This window comes from Triturus cristatus, chromosome 2_2 (assembly GCF_964204655.1).
Source record: "Triturus cristatus chromosome 2_2, aTriCri1.1, whole genome shotgun sequence".
Lineage (NCBI taxonomy): Eukaryota > Metazoa > Chordata > Amphibia > Caudata > Salamandridae > Triturus > Triturus cristatus.
The window spans coordinates 277,909,042-277,929,941 of NC_140582.1; positions in this window are offsets into that span (position 1 = coordinate 277,909,042).

Consider the following 20,900-nt stretch of genomic DNA (forward strand, 5'->3'; position numbering starts at 1 on the left):
TTCCCAGGCTGGCATCATTGGAGTACTCACTCAGGAGACAAGAACAACTGTCCAGTCAAAGTGTCCCTAGCGAATTCAACAAGAAGCTGCGTGAAATGTGAAAGATCATGGAGAGCATGGAGCGGTTGCAGGCTTCACACTTGGCTGCCATGGCTGCCTCCCACAGAGACATTGCTGGAGTCTTGTAAGCCATGCAGTTTATCATCACTGCAGCGATGCCTCATCATTTGGCACAGATGAATGCTGCTGCACCTTCAACATCCACCTCTTACACCCCTGATGTGTCACTGCCTCACAGTGCTCCTGCTAATCCACCATCAGGCACACATGAGGCACATGGCACATCAGAGGAGGAAGATGTGGATGAATCAACATTCAGGTGAAAAAGTCAGCAGTAGCATTTATCTGTGTCAAATGGACAGTTTCTGCTTGGACCTATGCTTACCATCATGCCTCGAAACATCAGCTTCACTGTCCTCTGAATGTCTCTGCTACACTCACCTTGGACATAAATACGGAGTGCCAATTTTGTTACTGTACCCAATGACACCTCAGTCAGCCTGCTGACTGAACTCTGCCTTTTCCTCAACATGTCTCTGGACATGTTCCACCCCAAGGACTCTGTCTGGCCCGCCACTAGGCATGTACACAATGGGAGTGTTGTACAAAGAACTGGGCCAGTCTGCTGCCTCAGTTAAAGCACATGTAAATAAAATAACTTTGCCTGTGACCATTTACACATAAACGTGCCAACAATGCATGGTCAGTTTAGCCACAACTACAAATCAAGGGACATTTGGAAAAGGGAATTTACTGACTCTGTGTCCCTGATAGGCATTGAGAACCCTGGACAGAGGTGACTATACAAATGCTCAGATCTCTAAGACAACACTGTTTCAGCACCATAAAAATACTCTATGCTTAGGATGTTGATCTATGCTTAGGATGTTGATCGTGGACATGCAAACAAGGAATACTCAGAATATTTACTCATTATCAATGTGGTAGACAATGGTTCATTAGATGGGTGTCATGCCATGACACATGTAAAGACTGTTCCCTCAACATGTTACATATGATGACTAAGCTATCTAGCTGGAAGAGGAGGAATGGTGAAGTATATCATACGTCAGTGTGGGTTTCAGGATCAAATCATATCGCATTTGTGCTGTAACGCACATCCCAACACCCCTTATCCTACACTTGTTTTTTTAAATTTTTTATATTTGTATTGATTTTCACCCAATGTAAACTGAGGCACATACAGTATCTGTTATGGTATGGTCAGAACCAGAAAATACACAACAACACGGAGAAACAAGATATACAATGCCCGGTTTGGCCTAGTTACACACAGAAATTCATATAACTTTCCAGCGTCACAAAAATTTGAAAAGTGGTCTTGGAAATAATAAATCCTGACCCCTTATCCCTAAATAAGGTTTTAGAGTTAGAAAGAAAAAGAGGAGAGTGGAGATTATACACAAAAGCATACATCTCATATTACTTAATTCCTAAGATTACCCCATTTACACCTTTACGCCATTTACATTTGTTGTATCCATTCAGTGACAGGAGCCCATACTTGATATCCAAGGGCCCTTTTTTTCCTGCCTTTGGTTTTGTAAATTGAGATTTCTAAATTATAAATAGACAACAGTCTAGACCTCCAACTAATAAACGTAGGGGGGTCAGAACTAATCCATTCACTTGATATACATAAGCGGACCAGGGCCATAGCAATAAACAAAATTGATTTCATGGACCGCGACCCAGTGATGCCAACCCTATCAACTCCTACACCCAAAATTACCATATCCACAGTAATGCTTATCAGTGTTCCTACAATATTGGTCAAAAAATGTTCAATCTCCTGTAAAACAAACCTAGTCCAGGGCAGGAAAGGAACCTATGAACCGAGTCTGCAGCTTGCAGTCCGCACCTATTACACTTATCCCCCTCGTCCTCCCCCATTTGACTATTTTCCCCGCAGTATAATATAAATCAAAGATGGACATAAAGCGCTGGCTCCTAAGTCTTCCAGTCATTAAAATCTGGTTTGCCAAGTCCAAAGAATCCTCAATATTTACACCCCTATTCCACAACTTATTCTCCCATTTTAAATTCCAGATCCCAACATCATCCGGAAATGCTTCCAATAATAGTTGCTAGATCTCACCGATGGAGCATTTTTCCTTATTCTTTCAATCAGGGGAATTTTTTCCATGAGTAGCACTGCAGCTGTCCCAGTCCTCCTCAAAAAGCTACGAACCTGTAGGTATTTAAAAAAATCTTGTTTTAATAAACCATATTTCCCCTGCAAACCTGTAAAAGATAAAAGTTGACCTCCTTCTAACAGATCTCCCAAAAAGAGAAGTCCCTTCGATCCCCATCTAAATGTAACCTGGTCCCGAAATATTGCTGGTAAAAGGGCGGGGGCAGAAAATGGAGTATAGAAATTAACATTTGGAATTTTTATCTTCCTCCTGATTTGTTTCCAATCCTCTGCTGATGACGTCAGATATTACATCACTGATTACATATGTGTCTTTCTGAAAAATAAATATTTGTAATATATGAAGACATGGGTAAATAGGTGTCTTAATACAGTGATGTATTATCTGACGTCATCAGCAGAGGATTGTGGTCGCGTGAGATATAGTTGCCTGCACTAACTATAACGGGGGAATTTCATTGGTTTTTTACGAGGGAAATGTCCAGCTAACTATAACATGTGTGAAACCTATGGTTTTTTAAGTGAATTTGCAAGGTTTTTTCAATGGTAATTCCTAACTATAACGTGTGTGAAACCTATGGTTTTTTAATTGAATATATATATAGATATATATATATATATATATTATCTACTGGCGGCCGCCAGTAGATAGTTATAGTTAGGACCGGGTTTCCATTGGAAATCCGCAACATTCTATTTGGAATAACTTCGGCGCCGGTTGACAAATCCTCGCGAAATTTTCAAAATGGGTGGGGCGCTCCGCTCCGCTCCTACCCTGAAAGTCTCGGGGGGATTCGTCAAGCAGGGGCTGAGAAAAAAGGGGTGTCCCAAAACGCGTTTTCCCCATGCAATTTTCCATAGGGACCTTTAGTCCAAGGTACAGCCCGAACGGCTGAACAGAATTACTTGAAATTTGGCAAAGAGGTAGTCCTCAGGTCAGGCATGTGCCTTTTGCATATGGTGTCAATCTGTTCAGTAGTTCCTGAGAAAATCAAAAGTAAAATCACATACATATCTGGGCGGAGCCTAACCACACATCTCAACGTGAGATCTGATTGGCTGTCAGTACTTCATCCAAGAAGTGTTGGCAGCCATCTTGGGACCAATATACATGATAGCACCTCATTAAAAAGCATTGCAGTTAATAGAAGGTTTTAAGACTTTAGTTACATTATAAATCATTTGTTGATGGTACCATACTCATTTTAGGAATTGTGGTATGTTCTAAGGTGATTTCACCATGTGAAAAAGCCTTCTGCTGGGATATCATGATTGAGAGAAAAATATTTTCTCATGCTTTTCCCACAGAGGTTTGGAAGGTGATCTATAAGCTAAACTGAGAGCTTATTTTCTGTAAATTCACATTATCTTTCTCAGTCATGTGAGAATGAAGTCTGACATTCTCAGTAAAACATGTACATCCAACAAGGGCAGAGACTGTCAGTTGATTCCTTTGTGTTCTACTGAAGCTTCCCAGAGTGTTCCAAAGAACAACTAGCGCGCTAACAGTCCTACTTATGATAAACGTATGGCACACCTGAAGCCATCTTACTTGGATTAAAGTGGTAACTCTTAAAACATTTAATTTAAAAAGGAACAAAATGAGGGGGTTCATTTTTCCATAAAAAGTATGATTAGTGCTGCAGAAAGAAAAATTAGGGCACATTTTGAGTGACTTCTCAAATCCTCTTCTATTTCATTAAAAAACTTCTGACATGCAGACTGAAACATGCACTTTGAATACCAGCAGCAGTTTTCCCTGGTGAGCAGTAGCTTTATTACAGTGATCTAATGAGCAAAAAGAGTGCTAACATTCTGAATTTATGGCAAATGTGTGACATATCTGAATGCCTTCTTGATGGAATCAAAGTAAAAAACTGAAAGTATTTCCTACCGAGGAGACTGCAGTAAATGAGGAAATTAGGAAACTTCATAACAAATAAGTCTCCCAAGATGGCCACCAGAGACAAAAGAGCCCAAATGTAGCCCAAATATAACCCAGATGTAGCCCAAGTATAGCCCAATGACAGAATGTCCCAGAGTGTTCTTAAAAACAACTAGAGCGCTTACTGTCTTCATTATGACAAAAGTATGGCACACCTGAAGCCATCTTGATTGGAATAAACTGGTAACACTTAAAACATTTAATTTAAAAAGGAACACAATGAGGGGGTTCATTTTGCCATAGAAATTATGATTAATGCTGAAGAAAGAAAATGAGGGCACATTTTGAGTGACTTCTCAAATCCTCTTCTATTTCATTAAAAAATTCTGACATGCAGACTGAAACATGCACTTTTAATACCAGGAGCAGACTTCCATGGTGAACAGTAGTTTTACTACAGTGATCTAATGAGCAACTAGAGTGCTAACATTCAGAATTTATGGCAAATGTGTGACATATCTGAATACCTTCATGATGGAATCAAAGTAAAAAACTGAAAGCATTTCCTACTGAGGAGACTGCAGTACATGAGGAAATTAGGAAACTTCATAACAAATAAATCTCCCAAGATGGCCACCGGAGACAAAAGAGCCAAAATGTAGCCCGAAATCACCCAGATGTAGCCCAAATATAGCCCAATGACAGAAGTGTGCAAAACACTTATTATTTTGTGTTTTTGCAGTGTTATATAGTGCAGACTTGTCAGGTATTGGAGTGCTTTACATGAGCATTGGTTGCATCACACAAGAACAAAGTCATTTTGGTTGTAGACATGGGGAGACTAAGTGATTTGACCAGAATCACAGAATGTCAAGCTGAAGCAGAAACTCCAACCTGGTTCCCCAGTTGCAAAGTCTGCAGTTCTGGAAGTAACACCACATCCTCTCCCCTAACTGCAACATTTAATCAAGTGGTCAACTGGATAAAAAAACATAAAGAGAACAAATAATTTAAAAGTGCTTTGTCTCTATTTGAAATCTCAGAAAATATGTCCTTATTTTAGTCTTTTAGAGCACTAACCATAATTTTGATGCCAATAAGACCCTCTCATATATGTAATTTCTAAAGGAAATGCTCTAGGTATTACAGTTTTGGTTACATCAAGATGACGTCAGGCGTTCCACACTTTTGTAATAAATATTGAATGTTAGCAATCTAGTTGTTCATTAGGATACTGTTGAGAGGCAGAGGCCAGGGGCACGGACTCTGAAAATTGAAGGCAGGTAGGAGGGTGCAAAGGCAACAATTTAACCACACTGAGCAGGAAGGAAGGGCCGTGGCAGCACAACAGACTATTGAGGGCAGTGGAAAGGGGGGCAGGGGCAACAAACCAACAATAAAGGACTTGCAAGAGAGGCTGTGGCAATGTAATAGACCATTGTGGGCAGAAGGAAGAGGCAATGGTAGGACAACCATACATGCCAACAGACCCGATTCAGCCAGGAAACGTCCAATGTTTTTAAGCTCAAATGGGCTTTATTTGATCTGTCTCCTGTCTACAATCTCCTCTTTTTCAATGTAACTCAAAAGGGGAAAATCAATACCCCAGTTTTTTTTCAAAATCTCCCTCTTACCAAGTTCAAAATGTTCGCAAGTATGGTACATTGGATCATGGAAGGAAATGGGGTAGGGACATGGACTTGGATAACGGAGGACAGGAGGGACATGGAGAGGTGCACCAAACTGACCCGGCAGGGCAGGCATCAGGGTTTGCAGCAGCACAATACACCACACAGGGCATGCGGGACGGGAGTGCAGCACAACAATCCATAGAAAGCAAGAGGGAGGGGACAGGACCATGCACATGGACAACAGAGAACAGAGGGGCAAGAGGCAATGGTAGCTAGCTGACCATAATGGACAGACAGGAGAGAAAGCTGCAGCATAACAGACCATAAAGGGCAGGAGGGACAGATCAGGGGCATTACAATGGAACAGACAAGCCAGGAGGCAGTGAGTAGGGGTCTGCACATGTAAACAGAGGGCTGGGGGCAAGGAGGCAGGGCAGGAGCAGCAAGATAGCCATGGAGGTCAGGCAGGATGGGCACTAGAAGCAAGACACACCATGAAGAGCAACAGTGAGACTGTGATGGCATACACACAGACCATGGAGGGAAGGTGGGAGGGGGTCAGGGGCAGCTAACTGACCACACAGGGAAGGTGGGAGGGGCCATGGCACCACAGAAGACCATGCATGGCAAGTGGGAGGGTTAGTGGCAGCACAATGGCTATGATGGGCAAGAAGGAGGATGCAGGGGCATGCACAAAGGACGATGGAGGATAGAAGGGAGGGTCAGGACCTGTGCACAGACAAGAACGTTCAGGGGAAGGGGCCTCACAACAGACCGCACGAGGCAGGCAGGAGGAGCAGTTGCAGCACAACAGACCAGGGAGGGCAGAAGGGTGTGACAGTACAATGGACCATGTAGGACAGGAGGAAGAGGATAGGGGCATGGCATGTGGACAGGCAGGGTGGAGGTGTCAGGGACAGGTTACAGTCATCTGACAATGCTAGGCAGGTGGGTGGGGAGTGGCAGCTCAACAGAACACTCAGAGTAGATAGGAGTGGCAGGTCCATGGAACATGGTGGGCAAAAAGGATGGACCAGGGGCATGCACAAAGACATCGGAGGGCAGGGGGAAGGAGAATGGGGGCAGCAAGCTAAGCACAGTGTTTAAGCAGGAGGTCAATGATGGGGCATAGAATTGGGCAATGGAGGGCAGGAGGAGTGGACTGGTACATCATACTAAATTGAGGGCAGTGGCAGCACATCAGACCATGCATGGCAGGAGGGAGGAGGCTAGTCCATGGATTCACACAACAGAGGATAGGGAGGAGGGGGATGGGGCAGCAAGCTAACTGTTCAGAGAAGGCGGGTATTAGGAACTTTATTGTTTTTAAAACATGTGTCTGTGCGAACTACTTAAAATATGAACAAGTATGCAGCATAATCTCACTTTTATTCAGGAAGAAGAGGACGTTTGTGACTGTGACTCCGGGCTCACTTGGGAGAAACACCCCCTGACCCTCCACCCCCTATCGCAAAATGCAATGCCCGTGAAAAGGGTAGGTGAACACAGTGTTATATAGAACATAGTCCTGAGAGCACGATTGAAAATGAAAACTAGATATAGTGTATGGTATAAACTATGCACCAAAAATTGTGATATAAGATGAACCGGGCGTGAAATATAATATGCAATACATGCAATTTTCCATAGGGACCTTTAGTCCAAGGTACAGCCCGAAAGGCTGAACAGAATTACTTGAAATTTGGCAAAGATGTAGTCCTCAGGTCAGGCATGTGCCTTTTGCATATATGGTGTCAATCTGTTCAGTAGTTCCTGAGAAAATCAAAAGTAAAATCACATACATATCTGGGCAGAGCCTAACCACACATCTCAACGTGAGATCTGATTGGCTGTTAGTACTTCATCCAAGAAGTGTTGGCAGCCATCTTGGGACCAATATACATGATAGCACCTCATTAAAAAGCATTGCAGTTAATAGAAGGTTTTAAGACTTTAGTTACATTATAAATCATTTGTTGATGGTACCATACTCATTTTAGGAATTGTGGTATGTTCTAAGGTGATTTCACCATGTGAAAAAGCCTTCTGCTGGGATAACATGATTGAGAGAAAAATATTTTCTCATGCTTTTCCAACAGAGGTTTGCAAGGTGATCTATAAGCTAAACTGAGAGCTTATTTTCTGTAAAGTCACATTATCTTTCTCAGTCATGTGAGAATGAAGTCTGACATTCTCAGTAAAACATGTACATCCAACAAGGGCAGAGACTGTCAGTTGATTCCTTTGTGTTCTACTGCAGCTTCCCAGAGTGTTCCAAAGAACAACTAGAGCGCTAACAGTCCTACTTATGATAAATGTATGGCACACCAAAAGCCATCTTGCTTGGATTAAAGTGGTAACTCTTAAAACATTTAATTTAAAAAGGAACAAAATGAGGGGGTTCATTTTTCCATAAAAAGTATGATTAGTGCTGCAGAAAGAAAAATTAGGGCACATTTTGAGTGACTTCTCAAATCCTCTTCTATTTCATTAAAACATTCTGAAATGCAGACTGAAACATGCACTTTGAATACCAGCAGCAGTTTTCCCTGGTGAGCAGTAGCTTTATTACAGTGATCTAATGAGCAAAAAGAGTGCTAACATTCTGAATTTATGGCAAATGTGTGACACATCTGAATGCCTTCTTGATGGAATCAAAGTAAAAAACTGAAAGTATTTCCTACTGAGGAGACTGCAGTAAATGAGGAAATTAGGAAACTTCATAACAAATAAGTCTCCCAAGATGGCCACCAGAGACAAAAGAGCCCAAATGTAGCCCAAATATAACCCAGATGTAGCCCAAGTAATGACAGAATGTCCCAGAGTGTTCTTAAAAACAACTAGAGCGCTTACTGTCTTCATTATGACAAAAGTATGGCACACCTGAAGCCATCTTGATTGGAATAAACTGGTAACACTTAAAACATTTAATTCAAAAAGGAACACAATGAGGGGGTTCATTTTGCCATAGAAATTATGATTAATGCTGAAGAAAGAAAATGAGGGCACATTTTGAGTGACTTCTCAAATCCTCTTCTATTTCATTAAAAAATTCTGACATGCAGACTGAAACATGCACTTTTAATACCAGGAGCAGACTTCCATGGTGAACAGTAGCTTTATTACAGTGATCTAATGAGCAAAAAGAGTGCTAACATTCTGAATTTATGGCAAATGTGTGACACATCTGAATGCCTTCTTGATGGAATCAAAGTAAAAAACTGAAAGTATTTCCTACTGAGGAGACTGCAGTAAATGAGGAAATTAGGAAACTTCATAACAAATAAGTCTCCCAAGATGGCCACCAGAGACAAAAGAGCCCAAATGTAGCCCAAATATAACCCAGATGTAGCCCAAGTAATGACAGAATGTCCCAGAGTGTTCTTAAAAACAACTAGAGCGCTTACTGTCTTCATTATGACAAAAGTATGGCACACCTGAAGCCATCTTGATTGGAATAAACTGGTAACACTTAAAACATTTAATTCAAAAAGGAACACAATGAGGGGGTTCATTTTGCCATAGAAATTATGATTAATGCTGAAGAAAGAAAATGAGGGCACATTTTGAGTGACTTCTCAAATCCTCTTCTATTTCATTAAAAAATTCTGACATGCAGACTGAAACATGCACTTTTAATACCAGGAGCAGACTTCCATGGTGAACAGTAGTTTTACTACAGTGATCTAATGAGCAACTAGAGTGCTAACATTCAGAATTTATGGCAAATGTGTGACACATCTGAATACCTTCATGATGGAATCAAAGTAAAAAACTGAAAGTATTTCCTACTGAGGAGACTGCAGTAAATGAGGAAATTAGGAAACTTCATAACAAATAAGTCTCCCAAGATGGCCACCAGAGACAAAAGAGCCCAAATGTAGCCCAAATATAACCCAGATGTAGCCCAAGTAATGACAGAATGTCCCAGAGTGTTCTTAAAAACAACTAGAGCGCTTACTGTCTTCATTATGACAAAAGTATGGCACACCTGAAGCCATCTTGATTGGAATAAACTGGTAACACTTAAAACATTTAATTCAAAAAGGAACACAATGAGGGGGTTCATTTTGCCATAGAAATTATGATTAATGCTGAAGAAAGAAAATGAGGGCACATTTTGAGTGAATTCTCAAATCCTCTTCTATTTCATTAAAAAATTCTGACATGCAGACTGAAACATGCACTTTTAATACCAGGAGCAGACTTCCATGGTGAACAGTAGTTTTACTACAGTGATCTAATGAGCAACTAGAGTGCTAACATTCAGAATTTATGGCAAATGTGTGACACATCTGAATACCTTCATGATGGAATCAAAGTAAAAAACTGAAAGTATTTCCTACTGAGGAGACTGCAGTAAATGAGGAAATTAGGAAACTTCATAACAAATAAGTCTCCCAAGATGGCCACCAGAGACAAAAGAGCCCAAATGTAGCCCAAATATAACCCAGATGTAGCCCAAGTAATGACAGAATGTCCCAGAGTGTTCTTAAAAACAACTAGAGCGCTTACTGTCTTCATTATGACAAAAGTATGGCACACCTGAAGCCATCTTGATTGGAATAAACTGGTAACACTTAAAACATTTAATTCAAAAAGGAACACAATGAGGGGGTTCATTTTGCCATAGAAATTATGATTAATGCTGAAGAAAGAAAATGAGGGCACATTTTGAGTGAATTCTCAAATCCTCTTCTATTTCATTAAAAAATTCTGACATGCAGACTGAAACATGCACTTTTAATACCAGGAGCAGACTTCCATGGTGAACAGTAGTTTTACTACAGTGATCTAATGAGCAACTAGAGTGCTAACATTCAGAATTTATGGCAAATGTGTGACACATCTGAATACCTTCATGATGGAATCAAAGTAAAAAACTGAAAGTATTTCCTACTGAGGAGACTGCAGTAAATGAGGAAATTAGGAAACTTCATAACAAATAAGTCTCCCAAGATGGCCACCAGAGACAAAAGAGCCCAAATGTAGCCCAAATATAACCCAGATGTAGCCCAAGTAATGACAGAATGTCCCAGAGTGTTCTTAAAAACAACTAGAGCGCTTACTGTCTTCATTATGACAAAAGTATGGCACACCTGAAGCCATCTTGATTGGAATAAACTGGTAACACTTAAAACATTTAATTCAAAAAGGAACACAATGAGGGGGTTCATTTTGCCATAGAAATTATGATTAATGCTGAAGAAAGAAAATGAGGGCACATTTTGAGTGACTTCTCAAATCCTCTTCTATTTCATTAAAAAATTCTGACATGCAGACTGAAACATGCACTTTTAATACCAGGAGCAGACTTCCATGGTGAACAGTAGTTTTACTACAGTGATCTAATGAGCAACTAGAGTGCTAACATTCAGAATTTATGGCAAATGTGTGACATATCTGAATACCTTCATGATGGAATCAAAGTAAAAAACTGAAAGCATTTCCTACTGAGGAGACTGCAGTACATGAGGAAATTAGGAAACTTCATAACAAATAAATCTCCCAAGATGGCCACCGGAGACAAAAGAGCCCAAATGTAGCCCAAAATCACCCAGATGTAGCCCAAATATAGCCCAATGACAGAAGTGTGCAAAACACTTATTATTTTGTGTTTTTGCAGTGTTATACAGTGCAGACTTGTCAGGTATTGGAGTGCTTTACATGAGCATTGGTTGCATCACACAAGAACAAATTCATTTTGGTTGTAGACATGTGGAGACTAAGTGATTTGACCAGAATCACAGAATGTCGAGCTGAAGCAGAAACTCCAACCTGGTTCCCCAGTTGCAAAGTCTGCAGTTCTGGAAGTAACACCACATCCTCTCCCCTAACTGCAACATTTAATCAAGTGGTCAACTGGATAAAAAAACATAAAGATAACAAATAATTTAAAAGTGCTTTGTCTCTATTTGAAAACTCAGAAAATATGTCCTTATTTTAGTCTTTTAGAGCACTAACCATAATTTTGATGCCAATAAGACCCTCTCATATATATAATTTCTAAAGGAAATGCTCTAGGTATTACAGTTTTGATTACATCAAGATGACGTCAGGCGTTCCACACTTTTGTAATAAATATAGAATGTTAGCAATCTAGTTGTTCATTAGGATACTGTTGAGAGGCAGAGGCCAGGGGCACGGACTCTGAAAATTGAAGGCAGGTAGGAGGGTGCAAAGGCAACAATTTAACCACACTGAGCAGGCAGGAAGGGCTGTGGCAGCACAACAGACTATGGAGGGCAGCGGAAAGGGGGGCAGGGGCAACAAACCAACAATACAGGACTTGCAAGAGAGGCTGTGGCAATGTAATAGACCATTGTGGGCAGAAGGAAGAGGCAATGGTAGTACAACCATACATGCCAACAGACCCGATTCAGCCAGGAAACGTCCAATGTTTTTAAGCTCAAATGGGCTTTATTTGATCTGTCCCCTGTCTACAATCTCCTCTTTTTCAATGTAACTCAAAGGGGAAAATCAATACCCCAGTTTTTTTTCAAAATCTCCCTCTTACCAAGTTCAAAATGTTCGCAAGTATGGTACATTGGATCATGGAAGGAAATGGGGTAGGGACATGGACTTGGATAACGGAGGACAGGAGGGACATGGAGAGGTGCGCCAAACTGACCCTGCAGGGCAGGCATCAGGGTTTGCAGCAGCACAATACACCACACAGGGCATGCGGGACTGGAGTGCAGCACAACAATCCATAGAAAGCAAGAGGGAGGGGACAGGACCATACACATGGACAACAGAGAACAGAGGGGCAAGAGGCAATGGTAGCTAGCTGACCATAATGGACAGACAGGAGAGAAAGCTGCAGCATAACAGACCATAAAGGGCAGGAGGGACAGATCAGGGGCATTACAATGGAACAGACAAGCCAGGAGGGAGGGAGTAGGGGTCTGCACATGTAAACAGAGGGCTGGGGGCAAGGGGGCAGGGCAGGAGCAGCAAGATAGCCATGGAGGTCAGGCAGGATGGGCACTAGAAGCAAGACACACCATGAAGAGCAACAGTGAGACTGTGATGGCATACACACAGACCATGGAGGGAAGGTGGGAGGGGGTCAGGGGCAGCTAACTGACCACACAGGGAAGGTGCGAGGGGCCGTGGCAGCACAGAAGAACATGCATGGCAAGTGGGAGGGTTAGTGGCAGCACAATGGCTATGATGGGCAAGAAGGAGGGTGCAGGGGCATGCACAAAGGATGATGGAGGATAGAAGGGAGGGTCAGGACCTGTGCACAGACAAGAAAGTTCAGGGGAAGGGGCCTCAAAACAGACCGCACGGGGCAGGCAGGAGGAGCAGTTGCAGCACAACAGACCAGGGAGGGCAGAAGGGTGTGGCAGTACAATGGACCATGTAGGACAGGAGGAAGGGGATAGGGGCATGGCATGTGGACAGGCAGGGTGGAGGTGGCAGGGACAGGTTACAGTCATCTGACAATGCTAGGCAGGTGGGTGGGGAGTGGCAGCTCAACAGAACACTCAGAGTAGATAGGAGTGGCAGGTCCATGGAACATGGTGGGCAAAAAGGATGGACCAGGTGCATGCACAAAGACATCGGAGGGCAGGGGGAAGGAGAATAGGGGCAGCAAGCTTAGCACAGTGTTTAAGCAGGAGGTCAATGATGGGGCATAGAATTGGGCAATGGAGGGCAGGAGGAGTGGACTGGTACATCATACTAAATTGAGGGCAGTGGCAGCACATCAGACCATGCATGGCAGGAGGGAGGAGGCTAGTCCATGGATTTACACAACAGAGGATAGGGAGGAGGGGGATGGGGCAGCAAGCTAACTGTTCAGAGAAGGCGGGTATTAGGAACTTTATTGTTTTTAAAACATGTGTCTGTGCGAACTACTTAAAATATGAACAAGTATGCAGCATAATCTCACTTTTATTCAGGAAGAAGAGGACGTTTGTGACTGTGACTCCGGGCTCACTTGGCAGAAACACCCCCTGACCCTCCACCCCCTATCGCAAAATGTAATGCCCGTGAAAAGGGTAGGTGAACACAGTGTTATATAGAACATAGTCCTGAGAGCACGATTGAAAATGAAAACTAGATATAGATTATGGTATAAACTATGCACCAAAAATTGTGATATAAGATGAACCGGGTGTGAAATATAATATGCAATACATTGTGCGCAATGACAGATTAATTGGAGAGCGTGAGATAGCACAGGCACTAGCGCGTGCTATGCTATATGTGCCTTGGAGTGTAATATGCACAGGGCAGTGTTGTGTAACCTAGCTAGTTTCTAAAGTTGTAATATAAAATATGTGCTGGGGAGTGTAACATTGCATATGCACTGTGACAAAGATATGGATCCCAGATTGTAATATGTATGGCAGAGCACTGTGCGTTATAACATAGGCATCGAGGAAGGCACATTAGATGGAGCAATATAACCCGTGCGAAGACAAGTGTGGCATGACATATTCACGGGGTGGTGTTACAGTGCACATGGGCTAGAGAGTGTCATAGCATATGCACTAGCTAGTGGAATACAACACAGAGGTGTGTGGCACTCAGCAGGCAATGGTGGGTGTAACACAGCATTGGGCTCTGCCAGGAGCGCGCTGTGACTCTCAAGTGATGTTCGTCCCCTTTCCAGAGAGTAAAATAAAAAGTATTACACATCCGGCAGTGGATGTGTGTTTTATTAACCGTGAGGGGGGTTTCTTGCACAGTTTTGGTCGAATTTTTGTCGAATCCCCTTTGAATGGCTTGGTGTGCATGTGTATTAAATGTGCCCGTCAATAGCTACCCATGTTTGTATAAATAAACGACAAGGGTGTCTACCGGGATTAGGCACGGTAGGGCATCAGACATGTCAGAGCTTCACTAGTGGTGTAAATACATTCCACATGGATTCATTGTATGCATAGTCACCTTTTAATGAATATCAAGCAAATCGTCATGGTGATAGGTACGTACGGTTTGTCCAGCATGTCCTAGGTGTGTCAATAAATATATATTTTTTAAAAATAATAAAAAACAGTGGCCGGCCCTGGGGATTGGGGTCAAAAAAATATAATTAGGAGACAGGCCCTGGGGGATGGGGTCATCAGGGCCAATAAATTAGAATAAGAAGGGGAACCACACAGCTCCCCTTCTTAAAAAAATAAAATAAATAAAAGACTGGCATCGTGCCGGAGGCCACGCCCCCTCCTTGCTGCACTCTGCAAACGCGCCCCCTGGCGAGTTGTAAGTTGGGGAATTAATTCCTCTTCAATACTGAGGGTCCCTGAGGGCCAACTAGCCCAACAGGCATCTCCAGTATGCGCCAGGGAGCTGCGCTGCAGACAGGTGTTCTGAGGCCAAGCCCCTTTTTACACCTCTCTGCAACGCAGCTCTGTGGCACTTACTGGAGGTACCTAGTGGTCTAGTTTGACCCTAGGGACCCTCAGGATTCAAATTGACTTAAACTCCCAACTAAAAACGGACACAGGGCGTGTTTACACAGTGGTGAAGGGAGGGGGACGGGGCCTGAGTTAACGTGTGCAAAAACGCCCTGTGGCCTGTTTTAAGAGGTAGTTTTAATCCCCCTGCCCTATTATATACTAGGGGCTTACAGAGGAGGTGATGCAAATCACAGGGGGACCCCAACGCATAATGTTCCCTAGTGTATGTAGGTGTTTTCACTGTATTCTAAGTGTCTTTTAACATAGCACTGGCTCTAGGACTGGTTAGTCAGACTCAGTTACCACCAGTATCCGTCTGAAAAAGTTGAGGGTACAGGATGATTTTGCAACAAGGCTTCTTTCTGCTCTTCTTTTTGTTCTTTCTGCACGTTATCCTTCTTCCTGCACTTTTCTTCGTCTTCGAGGACTTCTGTTGCTTCTTTCTGCACTTCTTTTTTTTCTTTCTGTGCATTTTTTCTTCTTTCTTCACATGTCCTATCTCTGTAGGCATAGTTAGAAATTAGCATTTAAAAAACCTTTGAAATTCACAGAAAAAACCATAGGTTTCAGACACGTTATAGTTAGGAATTAGCATTTAAAAAACCTCAGAAATTCACTGAAAAAACCATAGGTTTCAGGGGTGTTATAGTTAGCTGGACTTTTCACTTGTACAAAACCATTGAAATTCCCCCGTTATAGTTAGTTCAGCTAACTATAACTCGCGCGCCCGCAATGCACTGCTGATGATGTCACATATTACATCACTCATGACATGGTCAGTGACATCACTCATGACATCACTGATGACATCTCAATTGACATCACTCATGACATCACTGATGACATCATCCTTGTGATAGAGTGGCAGACCTCCTCTCACCCTAATATAACCTTTGATACACACATTCAAAAATAGAGACTAAAATTTTCAAAACAATGGACATACCAATACCAGTTACAACAACCTCTTCAGTAATTCTAAGATCCACATACACATCCACTCATTCACCAACAGTCCTATACAGTCACTCATACATGTACTCACTCATCATATGTACTCATACACCTATACATCCTGTTACACAATGCCACTCATCCATAGAGTTACTCACACACATAGTCACTCATGCTAATAAAGAATCAAACATACATTTACTTGCATATACAGTTATACACACACCACCACACTTACTTCTACAGAAACTTACACATACTTAGTCTTTTAAACAATCACTTATAGTAACACATACTTATTCATACAGGAACTCTTTCAATCTCTCACTCTCACATATACTCACTTATATACACCAATAGTCACATATACTAGTTTAAAACATATGTAGTTACTCATAAAGACACTATTGAGACAGTCATTCACTCACTAACACACCCATACACACACTCATCCACTCATTCAGTCCTGCACACATGCTGTCTTCAACACATACAAACAGTGAGTCACTCATTCATGCACCTATGCACTACGTAATACCCCCCACCGAACCATGCAGACACTCAGACTGATACTCAAAAAACCAACTAATAACCTATATAGAAACCCATGTAGCTACTCACCAACCCATGCAGCCACTTATACACAAAGTGAGAGACTGATACAGATATTTACATATTTAAACATTACTCACTAAGCCATGTATTCACTATGATACACTTAATCAGTCAGTTACACAATCAATTTTTCAAAAACAAATCATCCATTTAGACACTTATATACCCATTTATTCTTCCATCGACCTTGAGATATACATATATAAAACATATTTAATTTTCTGAAAAACACACATTCACTGGATGATGTCATCAGTGATGTCATCAGTGATGTCATTTGAGATGTCATCAGTGATTTCATGAGTGATGTCACTAACCATATCATGAGTGATGTAATATGTGACGTCATCAGCAGTGCATTGCGGGCGCGCGAGTTATAGTTAGCTGAACTAACTATAATGGGGGAATTTCAATGGTTTTCTACAAGTGAAAAGTCCAGCTAACTATAACACCCCTGAAACCTATGGTTTTTTCAGTGAATATAGATATATATATGAACAAAAAATCCAATCTAGTTTAGCACCATTAACCCCTTCGATGCGCTTGACGGAGTGGTTCCGTCATGAGCATCGGTCGCGCTGTGCAGATGACGGAACCACTCCGTCACGGCCCCGCCCGCGCACGAACCCTTCAGCACAGCGCGGTAATCCGCGCCGCGCTGAAGGGGTTAATCAAGCACATTATATAGCCCTTCCCCCTGGACCTCATAATGGACATAGAAAACACATTCTCGTGTATGCAGTCATCATAAAGCCCGAATGATGCATATGTGTGTGGTGTACAGCTTGATGTCTGCAGCATGTCAGTTAAAACATAACGTAAACATATTAAATATTTCACGAAATCTATAAATTCAACTGATGGGAAATCCCATTATAGCAGACAGCGTAAGTGATAAACAACATATGTGCATTACATCTCACCACAGCTGGAGTTTTGTAGGCATATAAAATCTGCAGCCAAACTCATCATAATCCTGTGTAGCCTTTATCAAGTATTTTGAAAAAAATATACTTAAAAGTCCATGCTGCCAAACATTGCTGTTTATATCAAATACCAATCACCTTAGTCCCAGAGAGGTCACCCGAGCTGATAACATGTCCGCTCAATACGACCTCTGACCTCAGCTGCAATTGTTGAAAATGATGCCTGCCTTTGTGCTGATATCTCGGAAGACACCCGATGGTAACCGTCTCACCGCGGGGTCACATTATCCAACATAGAGTATATTTCTTAACTCAATGTAAATACTCAAGCCCATGCATCAAACCCCTCGGGACTACCGGTCCCATAATGCCACAAAATAGACAGTTACTTTCGCAGGCAATAGTCAGTTAATGTTGTTTATGCTGGGTATATATATATTTATTTATTTATAAGGTTTTATATAGCGCGAACGTGACCCATTAGGGTATCAGAGCGCTTTACAGTATAAAGTTATAGAGACATAAGAAATTAAGTAGTATACACGCATTTGATATTCGTCATTACTTACAAAAGAGGTAAAAGGTACAAGATAACATAGGTATAGAATAACATAGGTGACCAGTGGACGAAAACATGATGATCCCAGAGGGCAACGTCATATTACAGTCAATACAGTTATTGAGCCTTAGGTCTGAATTGTGGATATAAACAAACCTATAGTGTTCTCTTTCAAACCACACGAGGTAGCCAGTGATATGAGGATCGGATCGGTGACTCGATGCCAGCATAGGGTCGGGTCTTAGGACATGAATTTGTTCATTAGGAGTATTTTTACCTCTTTTTTGAAGGCGGTAAAGGAGGAGATTCGCCGAACCACTGGAGGTAAGGAGTTCCAGATCTTTGGAGCGATCCCTGAAAAGGCTCTGCAACCAGTTCTCTTTATATGAAAGGGTTGTGGTTTCAGAAGTGGAGAACTCGCGCTTCGTAATTGTATGCATCCTCCGGATCGTTCTAGCTTAAGAGCTAGGTAACTGGGTGTGTTGTTGTGTAGTGCTTTGTGGGTCATGCAGGCAACTTTTAGTTGAATTCTTGCCTCATACGGCAGCCAGTTCAGCGTTTTCAAGGTCAGAGAAATGTGGCTATTTCTTTTAACTCCTGATACCAATCTTGCTGCAGCGTTAAGTGAAGCCCTCAGCGGAGCCAGCTTGTATCTGGGAGACTGCAGAGAGTGGTGCTTCATAGTCTAATCTTGATAGCACTAAGGCTTGCACTGTCATTTTTAAGTCGCTCTGAGGAGGAAGGGTTTAAGTTTCCTTAGTAAACTCATCTGGTGATTGGCTCCCTTGGTGGCCTTACTGATGTGCGACTTCATATTCAGGTGTTTGTCTATGGTGACTCCCAGGGATTTCCAAGAATCGATGATGAGGGGAGCACAGTCAATGACGGATAGGTGTTTCAACCATTACTCTATCTTTGGAGTGTGATTAGGTGGGGAGATGAGAATGAAATCTGTTTTTTTTGTATTGAGCATGAGGTGGTTGTTTGTCAATCAATCAATCAATCAGTTAATTTGTAAAGCGCACTACTTACCTGTAAGGGTTTCAAGGCGCGGGGGGGAGGTGCTGCTACTCATCGAAAAACCAGGTCTTGAGTCGTCTCCTGAAGGTCAGCAGGTCTTCGGTTTGTCGTAGGTTGAGGGGGAGGGTGTTCCATGTCTTGGCGGCGCGGTGGGAGAAGGACCTGCCTCCGGAAGTGGTTCTACAGATGCGTGGGACCGTGGCCAGGGCGTGGTCAGCGGAGCGGAGTTTCCTGTTGGGTACGTAGAAGGATAGTCAACTTTTGAGATAGGCTGGGCCGGTTTTGTGGAGTGCCTTGTGTGCGTGGATCAGGAGCTTGAAGGAGATTCTTCTGTCGACGGGGAGCCAGTGCAGGTTCCTCAGGTGGTGGGTGATGTGGTTGCGGCGCGGGACGTCGAGGATCAGGCGTGCAGAGGCGTTCTGGATTCTTTGCAGTCTGTTGATGAGCTTGGTCGGGGCTCCAATGTAGAGGGCGTTTCCATGGTCGAGTCTGCTGCTGACTAGGGCCTGGGTGACTGTTTTCCTTGTGTCTGTCGGGATCCATCTGTAGATCTTGCGGAGCATACGGAGGGTGTTGAAGCAGGTAGAGGAGACTGCATTGACTTGTTTGGTCATGGTGAGTTTTGATTCGAGGATGACTCCCAGGTTGTGTGCATGGTTGGTAGGAGCCGGGGGTGTCCCCAGTGATGCGGGCCACCAGGAGTCGTCCCATGCTGAGGGGTTGGGCCCGAGGATGAGGATCTCCGTCTTGTCTGAGTTCAGCTTAAGTCGGCTTTCCTTCATAAAGTTGGCGACAGCCTTCATTCCCTGGTGGAGGTTGGATTTGGTGGTGAGGGGGTCCTTGTTGAGGGAGAGGATAAGCTGCATGTCGTCAGCGTAGGAGATTATGTTGAGGTCGTGCTGTCGGGCGATGCGTGCGAGTGGTGCCATGTAGACGTTGAACAGCGTCGGGCTGAGGGAGGCTCCCTGTGGGACGCCGCAGATGATCTCGGAGGCTTCGGACCAGAACGGGGGGAGGTGGACTCTCTGAGTTCTGCCGGAGAGGAAGGAGGTGGTCCAGTCCAAGGCCTTGTCTCGATCCCTGCGTTGTGGAGGCGCGTGCGTAGTGTGCGGTGGCAGACGGTGTCGAAGGTGGCGGAGAGGTCCAGGAGGATGAGGGCCGCCGTCTCGCCGTTGTCTAGCAGGATCCTGATGTCGTCTGAGGCGGCGATGAGGGCGGTCTCGGTGCTTTGGTTGCTGTGGAATCCTGATTGGGAGGGATCCAGGATGCTATTGTCTTCAAGGTGACGGGTGAGCTGGGTGTTAACTATCTTCTCGATGACCTTTGCTGGGAACAGAAGCAGGGAGATGGGCCGGAAGTTCTTGAGGTCGCTCGGATCCACCTTGGGTTTCTTCAGTAGGGCGTTGATCTCAGCGTGCTTCCAGCTCTCAGGGAAGATAGCGGACTCGAAGGAGAGGTTGATGATGCTGCGCAGGTGGGATGCGATGGAGCTGCCGGCTTTGTTGAAGATGTGGTGTGGGAGAGGGTCAGACAGGGAGCCGGAGTGGATTGTGCCCATGGTCTTGATTGTGTCCTCGATGCTCACGTTGGCCCAGGTAGTCAGGGAGTCGTTGTCGATGGGGTGCGGTGGGTCTGGCGTGTCGAGGCCTGTAGGGGTC